This window comes from Acinonyx jubatus, chromosome B1, assembly GCF_027475565.1.
Source record: "Acinonyx jubatus isolate Ajub_Pintada_27869175 chromosome B1, VMU_Ajub_asm_v1.0, whole genome shotgun sequence".
Lineage (NCBI taxonomy): Eukaryota > Metazoa > Chordata > Mammalia > Carnivora > Felidae > Acinonyx > Acinonyx jubatus.
This window is the reverse complement of record NC_069382.1, coordinates 30,539,715-30,554,776: the sequence shown is the minus strand read 5'-3', so window position 1 is coordinate 30,554,776 and position 15,062 is coordinate 30,539,715. Positions and strand designations below refer to the sequence as shown.

The 15,062-nt window shown below is 44.7% G+C and overlaps 1 long non-coding RNA gene across 1 annotated transcript; it reads left to right on the top strand.

The window, feature by feature from the left end:
* Positions 1-3,840: 3,840 nt before the first annotated feature.
* Positions 3,841-14,259, top strand: LOC128314371 (uncharacterized). The gene is made up of 3 exons (XR_008295932.1): positions 3,841-6,337; positions 11,857-11,967; positions 12,151-14,259. It is a non-coding gene; the product is annotated as an uncharacterized LOC128314371 (long non-coding RNA).
* Positions 14,260-15,062: the final 803 nt, after the last annotated feature.

Below are 15,062 nucleotides of genomic sequence, written 5' to 3'. Positions count from 1 at the left end.
ATGGATAGTGGAGATGATTGCACAAGACCGTGAATATATTTAATGCCACTGAATTTTTACTTAAAAATGGTTAAAATGGTAAATTTTATGTTCTGTAAATTTTATCACAATAAAGACAGAGCACTCAGAGAAGGCAAAACTGTAGAAACATTAAAAAGGTCGATCATTGCCCGGGGCTCGGAGGCAGGCAGGGAGGGAGGAATGAGTAGATGAACTACAGGAGATTTTTAGGGTGGTAAAACCATTCTTTATGGTACGGTAATGGATATTATGCATCTGTGAAAACCCATAGAACTATACAACACAAAAAAATAAACCCTTATATAAACTAAGGACTTTAGTTAATGATGTGTCAACATTGGTTTATTAATGGTAACAAATGTACCATACTAAGGCAAGATGTTAAAAATAGAGAAAACTGTATGGGAAGAGGGAAGGTATATGGGAACACTCTATGTTTTCCTCTCAACTTTTATCTAAATTAAACTGTTGTAAAAAGTAAAGTCTACTCATAAAAATAAAAAATAAACAATGAGCAGGCAGAGAAGGAAACGTATACGAAGAAACAATTTAAGAAGGACAGCAGACCTCTCCTAGGAAGCAATGCAACCCAGGGGATAGTGGAGGAAGGCACCACCAGAAAAAACTACCAGCTTGGAATTCTTTACCAAGCTCAATACTGTTCAAAACTGAAGATGAAATAACGGCTTTTTATTTATAAAGAAAATGCTCTCAGAATTTATCACCAGCAGACACACACTGCAAGAAATGTTAAAGGAAATCTTTCGGGCAGAATGAAAGTGATGCCAGATGGAAGTGTTGATCACACAAAGTGAATGAAGAAGAAAGGAAATGGGAACTATGTGGATAAATGTGAAGGTATCTGGGTGCTGCCGATTCCTGAGTTTTGGGGGGGCCCTCTGCAATGTTAAACAGGTTGATGCTAATGTTAAACAGCCTTCTTGATGGTTCAGTCCTTTTGAGCTTACTACGTCATTTATGTCTTTAGGCCATTATGACAGACCGTTTGCTTTCCTGATTCCAAAATTTTCAGCGTTTGTCACCTCTCCCATTGTTTCGGCCATTTCCCCCAGGATTGGTGCGCATATCCCATCTGTTGTTGTGTATCAGAAACAGATGAAATATACATATAACGTTCAAATATCAAAAACAAATAAACAGAGCATCGGTGAGCTGTGGGGCAATTCTTCCTTCAAGTTCCATGTCCCTTGGTTAAAGTATATTACCAGTGTGACTTCCCTTCAAATTCATTCTTGTCACTGCTATATAAATTTCCCATCAGATCTGGAAGGGGTTGATGAACTGTTTTCCATCATAATTCAACTTTGAATCACTTATTTAATAAGAATACTCACATTTGTGAGACACGCAGGTGTTTTAGACTGAAAATGTGATATCATGAAGTTATTAGAAGCAGTAGGAAGTTGTGTGGGGCACCAGGAAGAAGTCTTTCTGGTTCCGGGACGGTTGGTGCTCCGGAGTTCTGGGTTCTAATTCCAGTTTTCTCAATACTAGCCGTCTGTCTTTGGTTAACTGACATGGCTTATCTGGATCTCACGGTCTTCATCTGTATTTTTTTTTTTAATTTTTTTTCAACGTTTATTTATTTTTGGGACAGAGAGAGACAGAGCATGAACGGGGGAGGGGCAGAGAGAGAGGGAGACACAGAATCGGAAGCAGGCTCCAGGCTCTGAGCCATCAGCCCAGAGCCCGACGTGGGGCTCGAACTCGAGGACCGCGAGATCGTGACCTGAGCTGAAGTCGGACGCTCAACCGACTGAGCCACCCAGGCGCCCCTCTTCATCTGTATTTTAATGATGGGGTTGGGTTTGGGGGGGATTTAAGCATTTTACTTTTCTCTAAAAGCATTTTCTGTGTATTCTGGCACAGTGGAGTCAAATCTTATTTTTCTCATCCAGTTATAGAATAAAAATAAACTCTGAGCACTTCGTGGCGTTTCATGGAGTTACTGATCATTACCATGTCCAAGGAATCTGTTGCCTTCCACCCCAGCATTTTGTGATACTCCACCTGTGACCTGAGATCAGGGAGTAGATATTGGGTATAGTGGTCCAGGCGTAAGATTTAGGCATCTTTGAAGAATGGGATCAGCAAAGAGGGCCCTGGATCAGAGCTGCCCAGAAAACAAAAGTTAGGTTAGGCATGGGGGGACACAACAGGGATCCGCTGACTGGTACCAGACCAGAAGAAACAGGGTAAGGCCCTGGTTTATAAGGAGCAGGGGAGTCACACATCACTATCATGGGATAGTAGCGTGGCCTGATCAGACTAGTTCTGATACAGGGGCATGCTGGCTTACAGTGTGGGGGGAGGGGGGCAGGAGATACCCTTTGAAATGTTGACACAAAGATTGTGTCAGTTTCAGAGATAGGACTCTTGGCCATTATGGGACTGATCAAAGTAGGGCTAATAAGAAAGGATTTCTGGAGAAGGTAATTTTGAATCAGCCACCTGACTTCTCAGCATCTTTTAAGATTAAGAAGTTGCATTTATTTAGTGCTGGCCCTGTTCTAAGCACTTTGCATATATTTACCTATTCAGTTACGATGGCGTGATGGTATTTCACACAGTAGGGAACTGAAACATAAAGAGCTAAAGTAATTCACCAAAGTTTAGACAGTGGCTTTGCTGCGAGTCAAAGCCAGGCTCTCTTGTCTTTAAATCCCAAGCTTCTAGCCACTATGCTACTGCAATAAAATTAAACTTACTAATCAGTTTTGGAAGACAAGATAATATGCTTGACTTTATTAAAGCTACCAAATAGAGTTAGTAGAGTTTTATATAATTTTTCAGTTTTCCAGAGACCAAGGCAATATTGTCTTTGTCCACGAGAGGGCGCGTCCAGCATAATCCCCGTGCTCCTGGTTCCAACAGATTGAGTCCCAGCTATTATCTGCTGATGTCAGTGGCCAGCCTCACACAGCTGTCCATCTTTGACAAAATTCAACGGTGTTCAAAGCACACACAAAGGAATTGTTACTTCCAAATGGTGTGCAGATACGAGGGGCACTAAAACCGAAGGAGTTCCGTTTGTGGCTTTCCTCAAGGAGAGGAAACTGGGCAGAGAAGGACATGTAAGTCTAACTCATGGTGGTGGTTCTTGTGTCCTATGAGAGTGGGTTCCAAAATGATAGCCTAAGTCAGCTGTCCTGCAGGCACAAACCAGGCCAGGATGATGGAGCACGCGGGGCAGGCCAGGCAGGGGTTTCCCTGAAGGAGAAAAATGCCAGGACACGTTTGGGGCTAAGGGAACACTGACCAAGACCTCTCAGTTGCTAATTAATAATATCAACCCTTAAAGCCCATGCAGGGTCTTGGGTAAGGAAGAAGTTTCCTGTGATAGGCCAAAAAGGGAGAGATCTGTTAGGGTTGCCCTGGTCTGTTGGAGATAGTTGAGGAAGCCACAGATGGACTATTCTGTTGGAGTTTTCTTTTCTTTTCTTTTTTTAAAGTTTTTATTTATGTATTTATTTAGAGAGATAGAGAGAAAGCAGGGGAGGAGCAGAGAGAAAGGGAGAGAGAGAATCCCAAGCAGGCTCTGCACTGTCATCTTAGGGCCCGATGTGGGGCTTGAACTCACGAACTGTGAGATCATGACCTGAGTGGAAACCAAGAGTCAGACGCTTAGCCAGCTGAGCCACCCAGGCGCCCCGTGGGCTTTTTCTTCATGTATGTGCATGTATGTGACTTTATCATCACTGGGCAAGTGGTCTGTGAGAAATGTGCTACACTGATATTAGGGAAACACGAAAGTGGGAATTTTCAATATGATAAGCATCACACACACACACACACACACACACACACACACACAAGAGGGTAGCTCAACAAGGACACCTTTTCTGATAATTTTTTATGGTATTGACTAACACTTTATAGGACTGAGTGTATTTTAACCAGAGAAAATGGATAGTAAGGCATCTTAGAAAAACTTGAGGGGCGCCTGGGTGGCTCGGTTGGTTGTGCATCCGACTTCGGCTCAGGTCATGATCTCGCAGTTTGTGAGTTCGAGCCCCGCATCGGGCTCTGTGCTGATACCTGGGAGCCTGGAGCCTGCTTCAGATTCTGTGTCTCCCTCACTCTCTGCCCCTCCCCCACTTGTGCTCTGTCTCTCTCTGTCTCTCAAAAATGGATAAATGTAAAAAAAAATTTTTTTAATTAAAAAAAAAAAAGAAAAACTTGAAAATCCCAGTGCATACTTTCAAAAACTCTTGGGGTTCCAAGGGAGCTGAAAAGACATGTTCTCCCGCCATTTAAAAATAATTTTTTTAATTTTTATTTATTTTTGAGAGAGAGAGAGAGAGAGAGTGCGAAGGGGGGAGGAACAGAGAGAGAGAGAGAGAGAGAGAGAGAGGGAGACACAGAACCCGAAGCAGGCTCCAGGCTCTAAGATGTCAGCCCAGAGCCCGACGTGGGACTCAAACTCACAAACTGCAAGTTCATGACCTGAGCCGAAGTCAGACGCTCGACCGACTGAGCCACCCAGGCACCTCACCGCCTCTTTTTGATGCTTGAATCTTCTCTGCAGCAACAGCCTCCAAGAGTATTCTGGCTTATGTTTGAAAGTCATAGTGGTGGACATACCTACAAAAGGATCCACTTCCATTCTGGGTAACTCTGGCCATTAAAAAGTAAAGTCACCTTTCCTCTCTACTCACTAACCTCAGATTTTTAATAGTTGCTGCTAGTATTTATTGAATTTGGAGCTGGTTATCCTCTTGTTTACCCCCTTAATGTATCTCTATGGGCGTATCCGTTCTAAGGCTGCCATAATAAAATAGCACCGACTGGGTGGCTTAAAAACTTATTTTCTCACAGTCCTGGAGGCTGGAAGTCCAAATGAATGCCTGGCTGGTTCAGTTTTGGTTTCTGGTGACAGTTCTCTTCTTAGATTTTAGATGGCTGCCCTCTTGCTTTGTCCTCACACGGCCTTTCCTTAGTGTGTGTGCCGGTGGAGGGGTGGGGGGGGGGGGGGGAGAGTGCTGTCTGGCGTCTCTTCTCGGAAGGACACTGATCCTCTGGGATCAGGACCCCACCTTTATGACCTCATTTAACTTTAATGCCTTTTTCAGTGGCCCCATCTCTAAATACCGCCATCTTGGAGGTGGCGGCTTCAACGACTAACTTTGGGTGGTGGGGCAAACATTCCAAAACAGTAGAGTCTGTAGCAATGGGGTAAACATTGGTATCCTCGTTTCACCGAGAAAGGGTATCTGAGGAACAGCCCTGTCTAGTAACGAAATGTGCATTTTTCTGGCGTAAGGTCAAAGGAGGAGGGGCCGTGGTCATGGTAATCGAAGACTCAGTGTATGAGTTTGCTAGGGCTGCCCTAACGAACGCGATAGATGGGGTGGCTTAAGGAAGACGTTTATTTTCTCATAGTTCTGGAGAAGAGATAGCCAATACTGAAGGGGCAAGGTTTCTTCCGAGGTTTCCCTCCTTGGCTTACAGATGGCTGTGTTCTCCCTATGTCATCACATGGTCTTCCGCCTGTGTGTGCACTCTTTTTATTAGGACACCAGTCACACCGCGTGAGGGCCCCCACCCTCACGGTCTTCATTTAACCTTAATCACCTCTCTAAAGACCTGATCTACAAGTAGATCACATCCTGAGGGGCTGGAGGTTAGGGATTCAACAGCTGCATTTTGGAGGGGACACGATTCAGCCAAGAACAGCCAGGGTGCCGTCCATTCGTCCCAACAGAGGGCGCTAACGCCTGCAATGCCGCTTCCAGGATGCTTCAGGCCAGGACATCAGTCTCCCTTGCAGAATGCTTCCGGAAGCACAGCTCGTTCCTCCTGGGTGTACCGCGGTTTACTGTGCACCCCATCCATTTCCAAATGTCAGGGCAAGTAAAAGAGAGTGGCACTTTTAATGTAATAAAATATTGTGCTCTTTTTGGACCCTGGGATTGTTTTCTGTGACCAGGAAACCTTTTTTTTTTTTCCCCTCTATTAGATAGCATCTCTATGAGTATTCTATTTGCTTTCTCTCCTAGCACTTGGTTTCTATCCCCGCCCATCTGGAAATTACCAGTGAGTTACATAAATTGGTCTTCCTACCTATCATTACACATAGGAGGAGCTTGTCCTGGTACACAGGGTACACACTGTCCCCTGAAAGTGTGAAAGGGCACAGAGTTACGAAACCAAATTATACCAGGACTTTAGAAATATTTGGAGGAAGATACAGAAGCACCCTTGGGCTCGCCACGCCGGAACAGCCATTTTCATCTTGCTTGTGGTTTCTTAGTTGCATGCTTATATATCTTGGTCAATATCTGCAAGGATCCAGGTGGAACACAGAAACTAAACTGGCTGTTTTAACTGAGAAAATTTAACATAGAGAACTGGCTACACTGGAGTCGGAGAACTGACTAAGCACACAGGGGAAACTGAGGTAACACACAAACAAGGTGTTGCAGGTAGCATCTCCCACACCTAGGATGGGAGCAAGGGAGGGAAGAGGGTGAGGTCATCAGCAAACAGGAGCTTGGAGGGGGTCTGTGTGGGGCTGGGGCCGTCGTTCAGGTAAGCAAAGATGCCAGGACTCCCACCCTCCGCCTCCAATTGGAGACATGAAGCGTCAAGAGGAGTCAGTCATGGCATCGATCTCTGTGTGATATAATTACCTCCCCAATTCAGTTAGACTTCCCCCTGGAATATTCTGTAAACTCAATAAATTTTTACATGAAATAAAAAAGATGAAAGTGAGAGAGAGGGAAATACTAGTCGAGATGCACTACACAAGGCCCAAGAAAGTGAAAATATGCATAAGCCACTGGAGTACTTATTTTCTTTTATTTGTTTATAAGGCTATAGTTAATATTTAAGACTTCCTTTTCTCAAAGTTACAGGAAAGGCTAGAATGAACTTTGTAGTACTGGGCTTGAGTTGGAGACATCAGTAGGAACTCAGGTTCACCTAACTTCTGTATACAGGTGGGTGGATCCAGAAACAATTCCAGATGTGTCTATACACGTGGGGTAGTATGTACGTACATATCACCTAGCTTTGTCCAATGAGAAGGCCTAGAAGCAATGACACCCCTGTAGCAATGAGGGCACCCAGTGCCCAGATCTTGATTTCTAAATACTATTCTCTAAAAAAAGGAATCAGAGTTCTATCTAGGGCAGGGAAAACACAAGATGAGCCTGGGGCATCTTGTAGTGCCAGAAAGTAAGGAGACGCTCAAAAAACCAAAAAGATGGGGAGTATGTCAAAGGGACATAGGCATCAACTTGAGTGGCTTTCCTATGGCTACAATGGGCCAATCTGAGCTATAGAATATAAAGTAGCATTAGATTCTAACCCAAAGTGTAAATGAGTCCATACTACGATAAATAAATGATTTAATTAACAAACAAACAAGAGAGCAAGCAAACAGACACACTGTTCCTTATAGAAGAGTTCCATATAACGTCTGTAGATAGGGTCCTCCTTCCAAGAGGGGAGGATCAATTCTTCCCCACCCTGCTCCTTGAGGTTGGACTGGACTTGGTGACTCACTGTTAACACATACGGTATGGAGAGGGGTTAATGGCGACCTGACCGTGCGGAACCTGGCAAGCACAACCTTAACGAAGGGATGAGGGCTGAAAGACCCCGGATGCCATGCGAATGTCATATACCCCCTGATATGATGTGACAACAAGAGTGCTTCATCTCTGTGGTATTCTTTCCCAAATCCTGTAACCCCCCTCTAATCATGAGAGAAATGTTAGACAACTTAACTTGAGGGACATTCTTCAAGATGCCTGACCCATCCATACTCCTCAAAATTGTCGAGGCCATGGAAAACAAGGAAGGGCTAAGAAGCTGTCACAGGCCAGAGGACACTAAGGAGATGTAACAAGTGAATCTAGGAATCATATTATGGACTGGACCCTGGAATAGAAGAAAAAAACATTGATGGAAAGCCAAATTTGGGTTTAGTGACTCGTAATGTACAAATGTTGGTTTCTTGGTTTTGCAAATGTAGCACCGTAACGGACGATGATGACATTAGGAGGAACTGGGTGAAAAGCATAGATATTCAGGCACTCTCTGCACTATCTTTTTTATATTCTAATATAAAAATGGATTTTTATACATGAGCTTTCATTGGCTCTTCCATGTTCCCCTTTTCCTCAGCTGATTGGGGTTCTTTACCTGTTAGGGTGGCCCAAATCTTTATTCCTAAAGGGTCTGAATCCTCGGTGGTCTTGTCTTTTTTTAGTCATCATAGTGTTTCATTAGCTATCATTGCTGAGCAGGGTAGTACTAAGGAAATTTTGGAGCATCCACTGGAACCACTGGGTCCCAGAAATATCCCCTTCCCTCCAGTGTATGGAAGTAAGCCCAGTCACTTGGAATCAGCACCAATCACTCAAGCTACTTCAGGAGTCTCCTTTTTTGCCATTGGTTCCAAGGTATGAGGACTCCAGTATGGCCCGGTGGCAGTCATCTTGGAACACTGTGTCTGTGCCCAGTGGATGCGCTTCTCACAGGAATGGACGCCTGACAGGTTAGGCACTGGCGGTAGCTAGATTAGCCTTGGTGGAGAGCGACCCAAGTTAGTGGGTTTATGCAAAGCCCCAGTTATGGGCTAAATGTTTGTCTCCCTCTTCCCCTGCAATTCATATGTTAAAATCTAATCCCCAATGCGATGTCATTTGGAGTCGGGCCTTTGGAAGAATATGATTAAATCACTAGGGTGGAGCCCTTGTCAATGGGACAAGTCCTCTTATAAAAAGAAGCCAGAGAGGTATCTCTCTCTGTACCTTGTGAGGTTACAGCAAGAAGGTCACCATCTGCAACTTGGAAAAGGACCGTCACCACCTGTCAACTGTGCCAGCACTTTGGTCTTGGACTTCCAGCCTCCAGAACCATGAGGAAGAAATGTCTGTCGTTTAAGCCACTCAATCTACGGTATTTTGATATGGCAGCCGGATCTGACTAAGACCGCCCCTTCCCCAACGCCAGAGACTTGCACACGCACAGAGAGAGAAAGAACTGGGTTTCTGGGAAACAGGCTGGCTCGCTCTTGCCTAATTAGGAAGAGCCTCCACTGGAGTGAGGCCCTGTAGTTAGACATGGGACACCTATGTCGTCACATCCCATGCTTATTCCCAGAGATCCACCCACATACCTCTTTGTCACCAGACAGCCTCGTTACCCATCTTCCAATCCTGTTCCAAGTCCTCGATACCTGCCCAACCATTAGCCACTCCCCATGAGTCAGTATAGACGGTGGCTCTGGCTACTTCTCCAAAGAGAACAACAAATGTTCCCGTTGGAGTTCTTCCCACCATCTTTCAGGGACACGCTTGGTGGGGTTGCAGCAGGTAGCAGTCCATTCCCACTTCATGTATTGTGCTAAACCATCCCAAACAAAGGCAGAACCTTCCCCACCCCCCACCCCCCCCCCCGCCTCCATCAGTGAGTCTTGAGCAACTCCTCCTCCTGAGCTTGTTCGAGGGGACTGAACAGGAGCAGACGTCCAGGAAGCCTGCGACAGATGTTCAATGCCAGGTACTCATGCATTGCACCATTTCTGCTTGGAAACGTGCATCTCTGATCTTGTGCATCCCCAAGTTGTGATTAAGCGTATCAGATGATACCGGTTCATGATGGGACGCTCGGGTCCCATTACCACGTGCTATCCCATGGTGAGGTATTCAATCCCTATCAAGTCCAACAGAAAGCCAGGAGCCATTTCCCAAAAGGAAAATAATGATCGGTGGAACAGGACCAGGCTTTGCTCCCAAACCTTAAGGTTCTGCACTTCTGAAGCTTGTCAGAAACTTCACACCACATTGTTAGTTTCCACAGAAACCTCATGTGTCATGGATATGCCGTGTCACAAGGCGCAAATGACAAACACTCTGTCCTGAGTCTGGGCCTGTTGCAGACTCCCTCTTGGCCTCTGGTCTCCGCTTAAAACCGGAACTGTGATGGGTAAGAATAGCACATTCAATGTGACATGTTCCCTTTAAAATAAGAAAGGACATGGGGCAGCTGCTTGGCTCCGTTGGTAGAGCATCTACCTTTCGATCCCAGGACGGTGAGTTTGAGCCTCACATTGGGCGTGGAGCCTACTTCAAAAAAGTAAAAAAACAGGGACACCTGTTCAGCTCAGTCAGTTAAACAGTTAAACTGAAATCTGGTTCTTGATTTCAGCTCAGGTCACTGACTCTGCAGAGCCTGCTTCGGATTCTCTCTCTCTCTCTCTCTCTCTCTCTGCCCTTCCCCAGCTCTAACTCTCTTTGTCTCTTTCAGAATAAATAAGCTTAAAAAATATTAAAAAAGAATATAAAAATAAAAAGGGACCTGGTAAGCATTACGCCTTTTTCAGAGGCAAAAGGGGGAAGACACAACCTGTTTTCACTTTGGAGAAGATATCCCGACATGCTGCGCTTACCACAGAGCTCATCTCTCTCTACACCCCTACACCCAACTTGCACGTATCTTCTTACGAAGGCATCGAAGGTACCTGTTACTTCTTAGGCATCACATCTATTATGCATGATGTCATTGATATAGCAGACTGGTGTGGTATTTGTGGATGTCAAGGCCATTAATATTTCTACCCTCCGGCAAAATTTGAAGGTGCACTGTTGGCTCTGCCAGTGAAAGCAGATTGTTTCTAGGGGTCCTTGGAAGCCGAGGTAGAGACAACCAAGAACCTGCCACCTCAAGTACTACATGCAAGATGCAATGAGTTGTTCCAATTTGCTCTAGGAAGGTTTTCACATCGGGAGCAGCAGCTTTACAGCACCTGTTTACATTGACAATAATTGACCCCTCTGAGATCTATCCACCTCCCAAAGGGCCAAACAGATCTATAGAGTGAGGGGAGTGGTATGTTTCACCCTTCCTTCCTTCAAGTTCAGTGGTGCCCCGATGTCTGCAAACTCTTCTCAGGATGTTGTATAGCTCTGGGTCTACTGTCCTAGCAGAGAAGGGATGTTTGGAGAACTCCGAGAGCCAATGTGGGGATTCTTCCAGTTGTTGAATGTGTCCGTTTTAATTATGCATTAGGAAATGGAGAAATAATGAGAAGGATGATCCTTGGACCTCCTGGGCCCACCGTGGTCACTTGTCAGCTCATGATTATAACCTCTCACTTTGATTAGTGGATCATAGAGATGTTTTAGGTTCTTAGATAAGCATCCACTCTGAGCTAGCATCTTCCTCTTTTTTTTTTTTTTACATTTTATTTATTTTTGATAGACAGAGCACAATTGGGGGAGGGGCAGAGAGAGAAGGAGGCACAGAACCCGAAGCAGGCTCCAGGCTCCCAGCTGTCAGCACAGAGCCCGACGCGGGGCTCGAACTCACAAACCGCAAGATCATGACCTGAGCCGAAGTCAGACGCTTAACCGACTGAGCCACCCAGGTGCCCCTTGAGCTAGCATCTTCTAATCCCGACAAAGCCTGGACATTCTCCTTCCCCACAGTGCACACTCACCATTTACTAGGCTCTCACGTCCTTTGGGAGAGACCTTGGAGGAGTACGTACTTGTGACCTTGTTGCAGGGTCTTTCCTTAAGATGACCCAGTCCCTCTTTCAATCAAGGGTCTGTGAATTAGGCTGAGGGTAGGAGTAGTTTTTCCATTGTTGTGACTCCAGTTAGATTTCTGACCACCAAATGTGGAGTTTTCCTTTAATGTAGAACAAGAGGGACGTTAGTAGGCTGTCTGTTCTATTCTCTTCCTAGAAATACTGTGATCAGTGAACCACATTAGATCAGAGACCATGCAGATCAAAAGTTCTGATTTACCATGTCAGACTTGCTGTCCTCACTAATTGTGCCGCCTTGTCTCTGACAGCTAGGTGCTGCCATCATGCTCTGCTGCTCCGGGATCCCATCATTCCCCTGAAGCCAAAGAGCCCATCTCAGGAGATGTCACTTTGGCATCCAGGAGACAGCTACCACTGAGGTTTGCGAGGGTATGGGTGGTTTGCTCACCACTGCGGTTCTTGATACCTTAGAGGGGAGGTGTCCCCTGAGTCCTCGGGAACATCGAAGGGGTGCGAATAGATGTGCAGCTTGTGTATGACAAATCTACTCGAAGGTTCCCATCTCCATAACCCCTTGGATTCCTTCCTCTATGTTATGCCAGAAAAGTTCTGGAATCCCAACCGCAGCGCATGTAGGCTACTGCTGAGTCCAAGCTTCAGTTGCCCAGCCAAGCAGACCGTGAGACCCACTTCCAGTAGTAGTAGCCGGCACATGGAACCCTGCATCTTGGGTCGTCTTGCCCATATCAATACCGTTGGCCCAGTCCTATGCTATGCTCTGTCCCCTCGGTTTAGCATCATTACAATCTGCTTCTGCATGAATTACCAGTTTCCTACTGGAATCGACGAGCACAGTCTTGAACTTCGTTTGGAGCCTAAGCTGTTTCTTCCAACGTCAGCTTTTGTGTTTGATCCTCTGGAGTGTCCTGAGGAGAGTTTAGATTTTTACTTTTCTTCGCTTAACAGTTGGTCAGTAGCTTTCCCCTTGAGTGTCTGCTTATGATTGCTTTTAATGATTGTGTGCTATTCCTTTATATTGAAATGTACCCTTCCAACCTATTCGTCTAATTTTGAGAGTTTAGGTTGTTTGCAAAAAACTACTTTTCAAAATATTCTGAAATTGAATATATAATTATTTCATTATATATCTTGAGTCTTGTTTTGCAAAGAAAAAATAAAATTACGAGGAAATGATGAAGAAGAAATATTTTATTAAAAAAATTAAGCAAACATCTGGAGAGTTTAATTCATGCTTAGCTGCCTGACAGGAGAAATGGGTCGATTCAGAACATAATAGAACATCGTAGACCAAAGACATTGAAAGTTGAGGTAGGAAAAAAAATCCAAGAAATTGTCTTATTATTTTGTATTATTTTTATAATTCATGGATCCATGATTGGAGTGATTCTCAGAAATAGTCACTCAGAATGACAAGCTTGGGGAGTGTCTGTTTTCCAGAACAATGTGAATGATAACTTTTTAACTTCATGGCTTATACTGAGTTACTGAGGGTCCGCATCAAACTGCAGTGCCTGGCCCCAGGCCATACAGCTCAGCAGTCCCCATCCTTTGTCCTTCTTAATGGCCAGGTCTTCCCAGGTAGAGTTATATTGATGTTTTCCAACTTGATTTAGAACTGCCCACTTTTGAGTAGAAGCCGGAAGCCTCTCAGAAATGAGAGTTTGACTCCTGGATATCCATATTACCTTTCAGTCACACCATTTCCTATTTCTCCAATCCTTAAAAAAAAAAAATTAATGTTTATTTATTCATTTATTTATTATTTATTTTTAAAATGTTTGTTTATTTTTGAGAGAGGTAGAATGCGAGCAGGGGAGGGGCAGAGAGAGAGGGAGACACAGAATCCGAAGCAGGCTCCAAGCTGTCAGCACAGCGCCCGACGTGGGGCTCGAACTCATGAACCATGAGATCGTGACCTGAGCTGAAGTCAGACGCTTAACTGACTGAGCCACCCAGGCGCCCCTTAATGTTTATTTTTGAGAGAGAGAGAGTGCGCGCGCAAGTGGGGGCAGGCGCAGAGAGAGAGGGAGACACAGAATCCGAAGCAGGCTCCAGGCTCTGAGCTGTCAGCACAGAGCCCCAAGGGGGGGTTGAACCCATGAACCACGAGATCCTGACTTGAGCTGAAGATGGATGCTTAACCAACTGAGCAGCCCAGGTTGGACTGGGCTTTATGATTGGACTTCTGCCTTTATTTCCCTTCTGAAACTGGAGATTTGCTCCAAATTCTTTTCAGCTTAGGCCTTGACTCCCTGCTGATATCTAGGAGCTCCTTTCCTCAGGCCCTTGGTCCAGCTCCTTGGGTGCCCACAATTGCTCACGGGGGCTTTATTGTTCATGGAATCAATGTGTTGCAGCTGACTGTAATCACTATTCTGACTCTTCAAATTGGATTATCTCTTGTTGGTGCTTGTACAACCATGCCTAATTTCCCTCTACTTTTGATTATTACTTGGTTGCCTTTATTAGTGTAATTAGACAGTTTCATTCACCATGATCCCTGTTTGTCGGAGTACTTAATCTGTTTAGAAAACTAAACTAACAGAGGTGAGGATTTTAAATGGGATCCCCTAGATTATGTGACAAAATAAAAGATGGTGTTTAGCTACCTCTGTAGGAGGGTAGATCCAATAAACTAAAGGACCCCAGTGATGGTTTTGGGAGTGCATACTGGGTGCAGAGGTTGGGCACCAACAGTTTTTAATGAAGATTTTAAAGGGGGTGCTATGGGCTGTGTGACATAACACGTCTCTCTATTGTCTCCTTTGTGAGATCTTTTATTTTTATTTTTTTTAAATTTTATTTATTTATTTATTTTTTTATATATGAAATTTATTGTCAAATTGGTTTCCATACAACACCCAGTGCTCATCCCAAAAGGTGCCCTCCTCAATACCCAACACCCACCCTCTCCTCCTTCCCATCCCCCATCAACCCTCAGTTTGTTCTCAGTTTTTAACAGTCTCTTATGCTTTGGCTCTCTCCCACTCTAACCTCTTTTTTTTTTTTTTTCCTTCCCCTCCCCCATGGGTTCCTGTTAAGTTTCTCAGGATCCACATAAGAGTGCAACCATATGGTATCTGTCTTTCTCTGTATGGCTTATTTCACTTAGCATCACACTCTCCAGTTCCATCCACGTTGCTACAAAAGGCCATATTTCATTTTTTCTCATTGGCACGTAGTATTCCATTGTGTATATAAACCACAATTTCTTTATCCATTCATCAGTAGATGGACATTTAGGCTCTTTCCATAATTTGGCTATTGTTGAGAGTGCTGCTATGAACATTGGGGTACAAGTGCCCCTATACATCAGTACTCCTGTATCCCTTGGATAAATTCCTAGCAGTGCTATTGCTGGGTCATAGGGTAGGTCTATTTTTAATTTTCTGAGGAACCTCCACACTGCTTTCCAGAGCGGCTGCACCAATTTGCATTCCCACCAACAGTGCAAGAGGGTTCCCGTTTCTCCACATCCTCTCCAGCATCTATA